Raw genomic sequence first — 12047 nt, forward strand, 5'->3', positions numbered from 1 at the left:
AGGAAAAAAGGGTGTAGTCGGGTGCATCGGGCGCACATGCACCCTTTTCCTAAAAGATGCACCCTGCGTTTCCCAGCCAGTGTACTTGTACACCGACAATGAGCATCCTCCTCTCCCTTAAAAACCTCTAGGTGTATCAGTGCACCCCCACGCTAGCCGCGCGTCCCGATCAGCTTGTGCTTGGATTCCCCCTTGGGGGTCACTTGTTGGGTTTAGCAGTTTCTTAGGAAGCATGGAGCTATCCCATTCACTCGGTAGTGACAGTAGAGTGGGCGCTATGCTTGTTTTATGCCAATTGGGTCTCCGGGTAGTATCACGTGACTATAGTCTCCAAGCTAGAGATAGGGCAGAGCGCACCTGCCTGAAGGCCAAGGCCACGGATAGCATCCACTGCACTATTAACTTTGGGTCGAACTTTCAAGAGGATATAAGTGACAAATCCTTTCGTTGTGTTCATTGTTGGGTTGCCCCTGAAGATAAGCCTTTGCGAGGGCACCCCCTTTTGGCCTTGAAGGAGCTGCAATTTTCATACTCCTTTCTTTTTTTTCTTTCTCTCCATAAGCTGAAAGCACAGAAGAAGCTAAAGGTTTCACGGATGACTTAGTACCTTTTTTTGATCTCGGTGCTTCCCGGCCTAGTTTCTTGTGCGCTGTGCCGCGACCAGCGGGGCTGCCGTAGATTTCGTCCGCGACGATGTATTCGAGTGTGCCAAGATTTTTAGTGTTTGAAAAGTCCTGCGAGTATATCGGCAACAAGCGAGTTCTTCAGAAAAGCCCAAGGAATTCTTGTGATGAGTTTAGTGTTCGGTTCGGCAAACTACTGCTTCTGCTACATTGTGTTGGATCTTCACGGACCCCTTTCCTTTCGTTTTTGTGTTGTTCTGCAGTGCCCGTGTCGACATATATTTCGGATTACATATTTCGAGTCCGGCGTTTTCATCGTAAGTGCTCTGCAACCTACTCCTTTGCAACAATTGACCGTTCCGTTCCGGATTACTTCTAGAATTAGGCAGTGTCTATTTTCTAGCAGCCGGGAGAATAATTTTCCCGAAATTCTATCGGCAGTCGCCTGCCATTAGCTGACTACAATCATGTGACAACCGCAGGTAGAATACTGACTTTCTTATTCTCCGGGCGTTTTGTGAAAACACGCTTTTGCCAATACACGATTTGTAGACACGTTTCATCGACACTAAATCGCCGTTCACACTCTTGCGACCGAGTAAGACCGAGAAAGACCAGACCGGCTTTTAAGCATTTTGCGACTCCTTAGGACCGGATGCGATGCCGCCGAGCTGGTCCTAAGAGATCGCAAGAGGCTTAAAAACCGGTCTGGTATTTCTCAGTCGTACTCGGTCGCAAGAGTGTGAACGGGCCTTAACGTTTCATCGTCACTCGTTACGCAAAATGCACGCTGTAGGGACATTTTGTCGCGCGTGCATCTCTGAGGCGCGTGCTTACCAACCCAGCCCACCCGTTCGCGCTACTTCGTGGCGACAGTCTGCGGCGGCTCATTACGAAAATGTTAACCCACCTGTGCCACCCATACACGTCACTTCGCGGATACATTCTGGGGCGGCTCATTACAAGAAAAGAAAGGAGAGAAGCTAATATAGAGAAGCTAATCTGAGCTGTCGACAAAACGTCGTTCGATGAATTAATGGCGACTGCCGGTGGAATTTTGTGGAAATAATTTTACCGGCTGCTGGCAGAATGGACACTACCTAAGACTCACCCCCGGTTCTTGTTTGCTTAGTAATCATTTCAATTGTGTAACAGCTTCTTTGTACGTCTTCAGATATGTCGGATTGCTTGCAAGTTTGTACTTGTTTACGAAATAGGCCGTCTAATAAACTTCTGAGATTTGAAAACAATACCGTGTGTCCGTTTTCCTGCCTTTTTGCAATCACGGGGGCGCATACATTTTTTACTGTTTTCCTTGATGTCTTAAATAGGTTTATGAAGTTATGAAACGGGTGCATAAAGTGGTGTGACCATGCACCTTTTAATCGGGTGCATCTGTGTTCTCTCCGAATTCAGTGAGTGTAGGAAGAGGTGTAACAGTACACTATTGAACGGGGTGCTCCTGTGTTCCCTTTGAGAGCAGTAGGTGTGGAAAGGGGAGTAATGGTACACTATTGAGCGGGGTGCATCTGTGTTCCCTTTGAGTGAGGCGGGTGTATGAAGCGGTGCAATGGTACACCATCGAATGGGGTGCATCTGTGTTCCCTTTCATCTCATTGGGTGTAGAAAGAGGTGTAGCCGTACACCATTGAATGGGGTGCACCTGTGTTCCCTTCGAGTGAGATTTGTGTAGAAAAGGGTGTACATGTGCACCACACCAACGGGTGTACACGTACTCCCATATTTGGGGTGCACATGTATTCCCCCAAAGGGTGTAGTATATGTGACAACCACTTACACCCCCTATGGGTGTACCCCATGACACCCTTTTTTTTTAGAGTGCAGTAATACATAAGTCTACAGCACGACATGTCCCAAGGACCGCTAGAAATTCTCGCTCGACTCATAAAACACTTCATGCGACCAATCACTAACAATGATGAAACCTAGAAATCTATTACTGCCTTCCCTGTGTTTTGCCATCGAGTGGAAGAAGTTTCTTGGTCTATATTTTGTTAGGAACAGGTGTGATGCGCCTGTCTGTTTTTTTTTTTACTCTTGATGCTGTGCATATTTTTATTTCCTAGGTTGAAAGCTCAAGGCATTTCCTGTTGTTTGTTCAATCACATTTACGCAAATGTTAGTAGGTTGCTTTTTTATGTTTACTGTCCTTGGGTATGTCAGGGGTTGTGAACAGTAAAACGCTATAAGGCCCAGGAAGGAATCCCCTTTGTAAAGTGGTGGCAAGCAGAAGAGAAATTGCCCTACGTTTTCTTTCTTGGGTCGCCTATTCATTTTTTTCCCATTAATACTCAGCTGTGTTTGATACTTCTCTGCGTTTGTGTCATCCTTCAGAGAATCCGTCTTTAATAAATTATGTGTTTAGCCTGTTTAGCTAGCTTGCACCTTCGTTTTTGTTTATTAATAAATGACTGTAGGATTCAACTGCAAGCACAGTGTTAATGCATACTAATAAATAGCAGCATACTTTTATTGACTAGTGCTGATGATTGGACTAGTTAGTAGCCAATTATTGAAAAGAAACCATGAAGAATACGGGAACAGAGGATATGAACACAACACAGCGCTGTGTTGATCTCCTCCTTCTTGTCCGTGCCATTCACATTCCATGTTTTTAATAACACATTTATTAATAATTTTCTGCTTGGTATCATCTGTATAGGGGTTCCTGGAACGACCCACCTGCTATTGCATTCACTTTAGGGCATCTCCCCCTTCCTCATGGTACCATCGTTCAGAAAGTGCAAGGTGGGTGTCACTCTCACTCTTGTGGTTCAGTTCCCCAGGTTCCCATAGGTTTCAAGCTGCTAGCCAAACTGAGTCAGGCCTTCCAGCCCTGCAGGAAATGTCAATTCCACTCTTTTAGACGTAGACACCCACATTTTGCATGCACGTGAAAGAAGCTCTAACAGAGAGGGAACAAAATGATTGGCCTTTTTTTAATGCATCCTTTTCTTTTGCTGAGAACATACATAAACGTTACACGCTATTGTACATACAGTGGTGCGGCTTAATTTAGGAAGAGCACTGTTTTTCATATAACTTTTATATAAAGAAAAAACTCAATATAATGGGTCGGGCATAAATGGTTGCTATGAACTGCCCTATACATTTACACAATACCTGATATCATTAAAAGAGTAGAGTAACGTAGGGCTGCACTGCACCAATTACGACTTTGTAACCAATTAATAGTTGGCATTTATTTGTTTATTACTAATGGCTATTATTCTTTGACAGAAAGAATAACCGGGCGAGTTGGTACGGTGGTAGTCTTTGAACTCGATCAAATATTCAGGTTTGACATTACTTAATTTTTTCCGCCTTTTTTCATGTTTTTGCTTTTTCTAGCTGCTCTGATTTTTGTAAGGGCTTTCGCCACTACTAAAAAACGTGACATCTAAACTCCTTTTATTTTTTGCATCACATCATCGTAAACGTAAAAAGTGTGCCGGTTCGGTAAACGCGAAGAGCCCTAATTTCCGAGGGTAAAAGCTCTAAAAACAAGAACAAACAACACAGGGCGTTGTTTGTTCGTTGTATTTAGCGCTTTTACGCTCAGAAATATGACGAAGAGACCGCGCGTCTCTACGGCACAGGCATTAGCCTATGCAAAAAATCATGCTGCATGCTCGCTCTTGTAACGTTTTTCTCGCTCCCGCTTTATCAAACAAATCGGTGGCGAGCGGCTGTTAAGACAAGACGTCAGAACTAGCGTAACCTGTGATTAACACTTTGGGACGGCGACTGAATGCTTGAACTGCCGTCAGACGGCACTTGAACGCTCCGCAAAAGCGTCGTCGGACGAGCGCCGCACAACGGCGCCCAGAACATGCCCACGGCTCCGCCGCACGAGAATCTTCCTCACACTGCGGAGCGAGCCACAGGTTTTGAAGAAGTTACGCTCTTTTCAAATAACGAAATAACACAGGGCAGAAGCATAGTTAGAATCAAGCATAGCTTAGCAAGCGCACGGTACACGACAAAGTTTGAAACAGCAGCCCACTTCGTAGAAACAAAAGAAAGTTGCTAACCGGTGTTTGCACGAGTCGTGCGTGGGCGGTTCTGAACTTACGGGCGTTCACAAGACGCAGCGTCTCCCAGCTCTCAGTCATCGAATGCTATTCTTGAACACGGTATTCGTAAGGAAGATATCTAAAATATCCACTAAAACGGCTAAAACGTAAACGAAAGGAGATTTCCGAAACCTCTGGATCTTCAACGACCATTCAGCCGAGCCCAACGGAAGCTGATTGCAATAGCGATTGCCTTGCGCAGTCTTCAAGAGTCTCTTTTCCTTTGTATTTATTGTTATTTTTTTAGAACGATACTAAGCAAATATTATTTTATTAGTAACAATAAGAATGCCCTTAAAATAATAATGTCAAATATTACAAAAAGTGAGTAAATCTTAGGTTTTATTTAAACTTTAGGTTGTTTCTTTTTTGTGTAAACCGAAACCGAAACTAACTTAATAAACGTTTCTTTCGTCGTAATTGTTTGCGTGTGTGTGCGTGCATGCGCGTGCGTGTTTGTGCGCGCGCGTGTGGATGCGTCCGCGTGTATGCGTGTGTGCGTCTCTGGTTGTGCGTGCGTGTGCGTCTGCCCGCGGGCGTGGGTTTGCGCGTCTGCATGCGTGTGCACGTGCGTGCGCGCGTGTATGAGTGCGACTGCGAGCGCGCAAGCGTCTGTTTGTGCGTTATATTGCACTGCGCCCGCAAGAAGAACAATTGGATGTCCCTGGACACTGTTAAAACACTAACTTATTGATTATTATTATTATTATTATATTTATTATGGTTATTATTATTATTATTATTGTTGTTGTTGTTATTGAAACATAGCCTTGAGTCTTTAGACACAGGGCCCTATACTTTTCTATAGCTGGCTGTAGCTGTATCTGTAAATTTCTAAGGCCGACCATGCAAAGCTACAGGGGATGATAGCCTGCCATTGAATTTTCCATAGACGACCATAGGCCATTTTTGTATTGGATGTCTCGGACTGGTTTATTATGCGATTTGCCTCTTTATGTGTGTGAGTTTTTGTGCATGTCACCATATTCTCAAATGAATATTTTACTCAGGTTGACATGGTCATGTGACAGGTTCTAGCAGCATGTCATTAATATTTGTGAAACATTTTCACTATATTTTGATTTCATGTTGCCAGATATAAACTCGAGACTAACTGATTTTTTCCCTGTACACTTCCAGCAATAAATATTTGTAAAAAATGCTAGTATAGAGCATTTCACCCTACTTTCCAAATTCTGGGCATGGAGTGATTTATAAAAAAATGAAACATGAACTCGTATATAAATTTTTGTTCGCAAAGGTAAATATTGTATGCAAAAGAGGCACTTTATTATCAGCTATTTGCATGAATTACAACTGACATTATAAAAAACTAGACTGCTAACAACTGTTGCTTTTCAAGCAGAAATCTTACCTGTACATTATGGACAGAGCCATATATAAGCTTTCCAAAACCATTTCACATTATTTATTTAGCACCCCCTTCTGCACCCTTCTCACATTCTTCACTAAATGTAGGGTGTAGCACGAAACAGCACCCTTTTCGGTAAAATTATGAGGTTGTATTCCTAGTTTTTAGCGTGTTAAAAGGGTGTAGCCGAGGGTTTAAGTTGCTACAACACCCCTTTTGACACTCTTAAAGGTGTAAAAACTTTTACTGTGTAGTACGGCCGAGCATCACTGGCGTCAATCACTACGATAGTGTCAATAGCGTCACGGCGTTGCCCACCACCCGCCAACAACCACGCTGTTAACAACAAAACCAGCGTTCTGCACATCTAGGTCGAGATGTTCATTTTCTTTTTCTTTTACATGTGGTTCGATTTTGAACGTTTCCGTTGCGGTTTTAAACGAAGCTGTTAGCTTTCGTTGGCTCAGGAAATCAGTATCCTAGCACCTATATAAAACATTACTGAGACTAGCTTAAGTTTAATCAATATATGAGAGACGTCTTGTTTAGGCTCTTCCAAAACACAAAGCCTGAAATATCCAATCTTATCCGATTCAAGCACAAGCTGATCGGGAAGCATGTCTAGCGTGGCGGTTTACCATGCTGAGTGCATTGATACACCTAGAGGTTTTTAAGGTAGAGAAGGGGGCTTATGGTTGGTGTACAAGTATACACTGGCTGCGTAACGGAGGGCGCGTCTTCCAGGAAAGGGAGCATGTGCGCCCGATGCACCCGACTACAACTTTTTTTTTTCTTCGAGTGGAGTTGGGAAGTAAATATCTGGAGCACTAACCGAAAAATCGCGGATGTGGTATTCGCGCTAAGGGTGCCGCGCAGCGACAGAGCGGTATTGTTAGCGCGAAGATGGCGTGGCCGCTGTTTTCGTATTTTATTTTCATAGAACAACGACGGGCACAATATTTTACCACTTTTGGTAATGTTCCCAATGAACGTATCACACGACAGTGCTAGTTACGACAATAGCCTTTCAAGTCTAACGAAAAAAACAAAAAAAAACTGAACAAAACGGTGATCGTTTGCTTGGGCTAACAGTGTTCGCGCGATGCACGCACTAATATCCTGCCACCCACTCGCTCATGATGCTTCTCTCGCTGCCCGTCGTTATGCCAAAATTTCGTCAACGCGATGAAAGTTTAGATTATGGGTGTCCCTGCGGCGAAACTGAAAATCAGCACTTCTGGCCGAACACTTGCGGGCCATGTTTATGTCCACGGCGGCCAAGCTGAAAATCAGCACTTCTGGCCAAACACTCGCTGGCCATGTTTATGTTTCCGGCGGCCAAGCTGAAAATCAGCACTGCTGGCCAAACACTTGCCGGCCGTGTTTATGTCTCCGGCGGCCAAGCTGAAAATCAGCACTGCTGGTCAAACACTCGCCGGCCATGTTTATGTTTCCGGCGGCCGCCCTGAAAATCAGCACTACTGGCCAAACACTTGCCGGCTGTGTTTATGTCTCCGGCGGCCAAACTGAAAATCAGCACTCCTGGATAAACTATTGCCGGCCGTGTTTATGTCCCCGGCGGCCGCGCTGAAAATCAGCACTGCTGGCCAAACACTTGCCGGCCGTGTTTATGTCTCCGGCGGCCATGCTGAAAATCCGCACTTCTGGCCAGGCGCTTGCCGGCAGTGTTTATGTCTCTGGCGGACAAGCTAAAAACAACTATTTTGTGGCCGGACTCTTGCCAGCCTTGTTTATGTCTCCGGTGGCCAAGCACTTAAAGTGGCCAAGCTGTCCAGACACTGGCCAACCGTCGGCCGATCGAAATTCACTTTCTGGTGCTGCTTGGGCCATGTCTAAGCGAGCAACATGAAGCACAGAGCGTGTTTATCAACCCTATACTAAGTCCACTACAAAAAACAGAACCTGTGTAACGCGATAACACAATATCAGGATATATTCTCCGACCTACCTGGACGAACGGACGCGCTGCAATGCACGTTACGACTAACCACTGAAAAACCTGTGTGCGTCAGACAGTATCCTCTGCCGTTTGCAATTCAAGACCAAGTGGAAGAAGAAGTGCAGAAAATGCTAAAATTAGGCATCATTGAGCGGTCAGCTTCGGCATACAATTCCCCAATCGTAATGGTGAAAAAGCCCGATGGATCCAATAGGCTATGTGTCGATTTCCGAAGCCTAAATACGGTATTGATTAACGACGCCGAACCACTACCGAGGGCAGACATTGTATTCACAAAAGTGGGTCAGAAGAAGTATTTTTCAAAAATAGACTTGGCGAAAGGGAACTGGCAGATACTTCTGGAAGAATCGGCAAAAGAGAAGACTGCCTTTTTCAAACTTCCGGATTGTATCAATTCAAATTCATGCCTTTCGGGTTAAAGACGGCAGCAGCAGTGTTCACAAAGTTAATGAGACATGTGCTTGAAGGAGTCCGTAACGTATACCATTACATTGACGACATATTAGTAGCCACGGATTCATGGGAAGAGCACTGGCAAACGCTAAAGGAAATATTTGCACGCCTCAGAAGAAACCAGCTCACGGCAAAACCAAACAAGTGCGAGCTCGGTTTTGATTCCATAACATTCCTAGGCCATAAGCTAGGTATGGGACAAATTGCTCCAAAACCAGAGATACTGGAAAAGATACAGAAAGCACCGGTCCCAAAAACAAAGACACAAGTAAGAGCCTTCCTAGGTCTCGCTGGATATTACAAACGGTTCATACCAGGCTACTCGGAAATAGCAGCGCCGCTGACCGAGCTCACAAAAAAGGGACGAAGTAACGTCGTCGCGTGGACAACAGAACACAATGCCAGTTTTGAAGAACTGAAGAAGTTGGCAGAACCACCAGTTCTGTTGGCGCCGGATCTGTCAAAACAGTTCGTTTTGCGTACAGACGCATCTGAAACGGCAGGAGGAGCGGTGCTCCTGCAGGAGCATGAAGTTATGCTCCATCCTGTGTCATATGCTAGTCGTAAGCTAAGTGCGAGCGAGAGAAACTTGACAGTCGTAGAACGGGAGTGCCTTGCGTTAGTGTGGGCAGTAGGTAAATACGCCGTGTATCTTTATGGGAAAGAGTTTGTGGTAGAAACTGATCACCAGCCTTTAGAATACATGAACAAGGTGAAGTTAAACAACTCTAGGGTGATGAGATGGAGTCTGGCATTACAAGAGTTTGCATTCCACGTGAGATACATAAAAGGAAAAGATAATATCGGGGCGGATTGTCTGAGCGGGGTATAGCTAGGCACATGTGAAGTTCATTTAGTCGGCATATGTTGAGGGGTGCTCACCGAAAGAAAGGGTAAACCAGGAGCAGGTAGACAGCAGCTACTGAAAATGGTTGAATTTTTTTTTTTTTCTGTGAAATAATAGGTTAAGGTTTTTGCTGCCTCAGCGATTGTGGAGTTCGTATTTTGTTGCGCGGCAGGGAAGAAAAGTGGTGTTATTTTATTTTTTTTTTTGCGTGTATGCGAACTTGTGCACCGACAAAGTGAATACAGGTCGAGAGCCGCGTAACCTGAAGGAATGATAATTTAGATAAACTAAATACTGAAGGGGGGGGGGGGGGGGCTATTGTCACGTTACGCGGTGAAAAAAGAAGAGGAAAGAAGAGGTGCCAAGCTAGGTGGTGGAAAGTGAAGAAAAAAGGAGAAGCTCGAGAAAGTTCGAGCAGAGAGACAGATTCGACGGTGACCTGAGAACGCTGCAGTCCTCGGCCGCGAACCGCGGATGCAGGCTGGCTCCGCCCAAACTCGGACCCGCAGCCCTCTACAGAGATCCAAAGTATCAAGGCGACGAACCTTGAAACCCAGCGGGAAATTTCTCAGAAAAAACCTGGGCCGCCTGCAACAGAGCCCGGAAATACCTCCGCAGCGACCCCTGGTAAAAGCAATTACTGGCTCCGTCGAGAACCCATCATCAGGTTTCAACGGACACTGGTGACCCCAACGCGTGAGGTCATCAACCTGAACGGGGACGTGAGAGTTCATGACATTTCTAACTGTACATGTGTAAATACTTAGGCATTAGGCATCTTTTCTATTTACGTATGTCGCTGTGTTATATAAATTGATTTATACCGTCCGACCGTGCACTCTCCTATCTTACTCAGACGGTTGACCTGAACTACGACACCAGGCAAGATCTTTAAACAGGCGGTACTGCCTAAAGTTCTGCGAGCTCAGGCATTAAACATGGCCCACGAAAGTCCAGTGGCAGGGCATCAAGGCATAAAGAAGACCATCTGCCGCATCCTGGAAGCATTTTATTGGCCAGGCGTACAGAACGAGTTTTGAAGATTTGTCAAGTCATGCGATGTCTGCCAAAAGACCTAACCTAAGGGTAAGGTGGGCACGGTACCGCTTGGTCACATGCCATTGATCAACACGCCGTTTGCGCGCGTCGCCGTAGACATTGTCGGTCCGCTGTCGCCAACATCAGCTTAGGGGAACCGCTAATTTCTCACGTTGGTCGACTTTGCCACACGTCATTCGGACGCCGTAGCACTGCCTTCAATAGACTCGGCCACGGTGGCAGAAGAACTCGTGGAGATGTTCTGCCGGATAGAATTTCCTCACGAAATTCACTGTGATCGAGGCACTTGTTTCACCTCTGACCTGATGAGAGAGGTCAACGACCTGTTGGCAATCAAAGATCTCAGCACAACTCCCTATCATCCAATGTGCAATGGGATGGTTGAGTAGTTCAACGGCACCCTGAAGCAAATGTTGCGAAAACTAAGTCTTGAGCAGTCCAGGTCTTGGGATAGGTACCTTGCACCACTTTTGTTGGCGTATAGGGAGGTGCCACAATGTAGCCTCGGGTTTTCCCCATTCGAGCTCATCTACGGACGTCATGTGCGAGGCCCGCTTAAGGTTCTCGAGAAACTATGGACAGAGGATGAGATCAGTGACGAAGTTAAGACCACGTACAGTTACGTCCTGGATCTCAGGGAGCGATTTGAGTAAACTTTGGAACTAGCGCATGGAAATTTAGTCCAAGCACGAACGAAGCAAAAAAGGCACTATGGCAAGACAAGCAAACGCCGAGAGCTTAGATTTGGAGACCGGGCTCTAATCCTTCTCCCGACAAGCCACAACAAGCTTCTGATGCACTCGAAAGGACGTTTTTCCGGCACGGGGAAAAATGAGTTCGACTACTGGTTCGAGCTGGGCCATACTACGAAGCTCTTCCACATTATCATGTTGAAGCGATATGAAAAACACAAAAGGGGAATACCTTTTTAAGCTTCGTCCTTCATTGTGGTAGAGGAAGAGGACTCAGATGCTCAGCTGCCAACCTTCAACGCACAAAAAAGTCACGCGTCTGAAGCTGTGACGGTATCCGACAATCTGAAGGAAGATCGACGGACTGAGGTGCATAGACTTTTGAAGTCGCACGAGGAGATCTTTTCCGAAGTCCCAGGAAAGACGAATCTCATAGAGTGTCGGCTGGACCTGACAACCTCGGAGGTGGTGAACACACTACAATACCCTCTTCCCTTTGCTGGGACCTACAGAAAGAAGGCCAATGCTGCCGTAGCAAAAAACTTCATCCAGGTTGATGGGAAACGAAGCCAAAAAGCGAAGCTTGCCGCTAAGCGGCTGCTTGAAGATCACAATCTAACCAGCCTGGGCACCAAAGTGAAAGCTACGAAGGGCGGACACCTTGACGTTTTCTTCTCGGCCAAAACACATTAGGTAGGGGTACCGTTTCGTGCCATTGTCTCCGAGAGGAAAGCCTGGCAAGCTCATGTGTCAACCTATCTTGCAAAGCACCTGTCCCAGGTGCATTGCGATGACCCGTACAGAATTTCTAACTCAGAAGAGCTTATTGCCTATCTTCAGGAACATGGATCCCAGGTAGAATCTAGATTTTCCATTGACATCCAGGACATGTACTATTCTATTCTCCACACCAGCCTCATGCC

This window comes from Ixodes scapularis, unplaced genomic scaffold (assembly GCF_016920785.2).
Source record: "Ixodes scapularis isolate PalLabHiFi unplaced genomic scaffold, ASM1692078v2 PGA_scaffold2__306_contigs__length_199485367, whole genome shotgun sequence".
In the NCBI taxonomy this organism is placed as follows: domain Eukaryota; kingdom Metazoa; phylum Arthropoda; class Arachnida; order Ixodida; family Ixodidae; genus Ixodes; species Ixodes scapularis.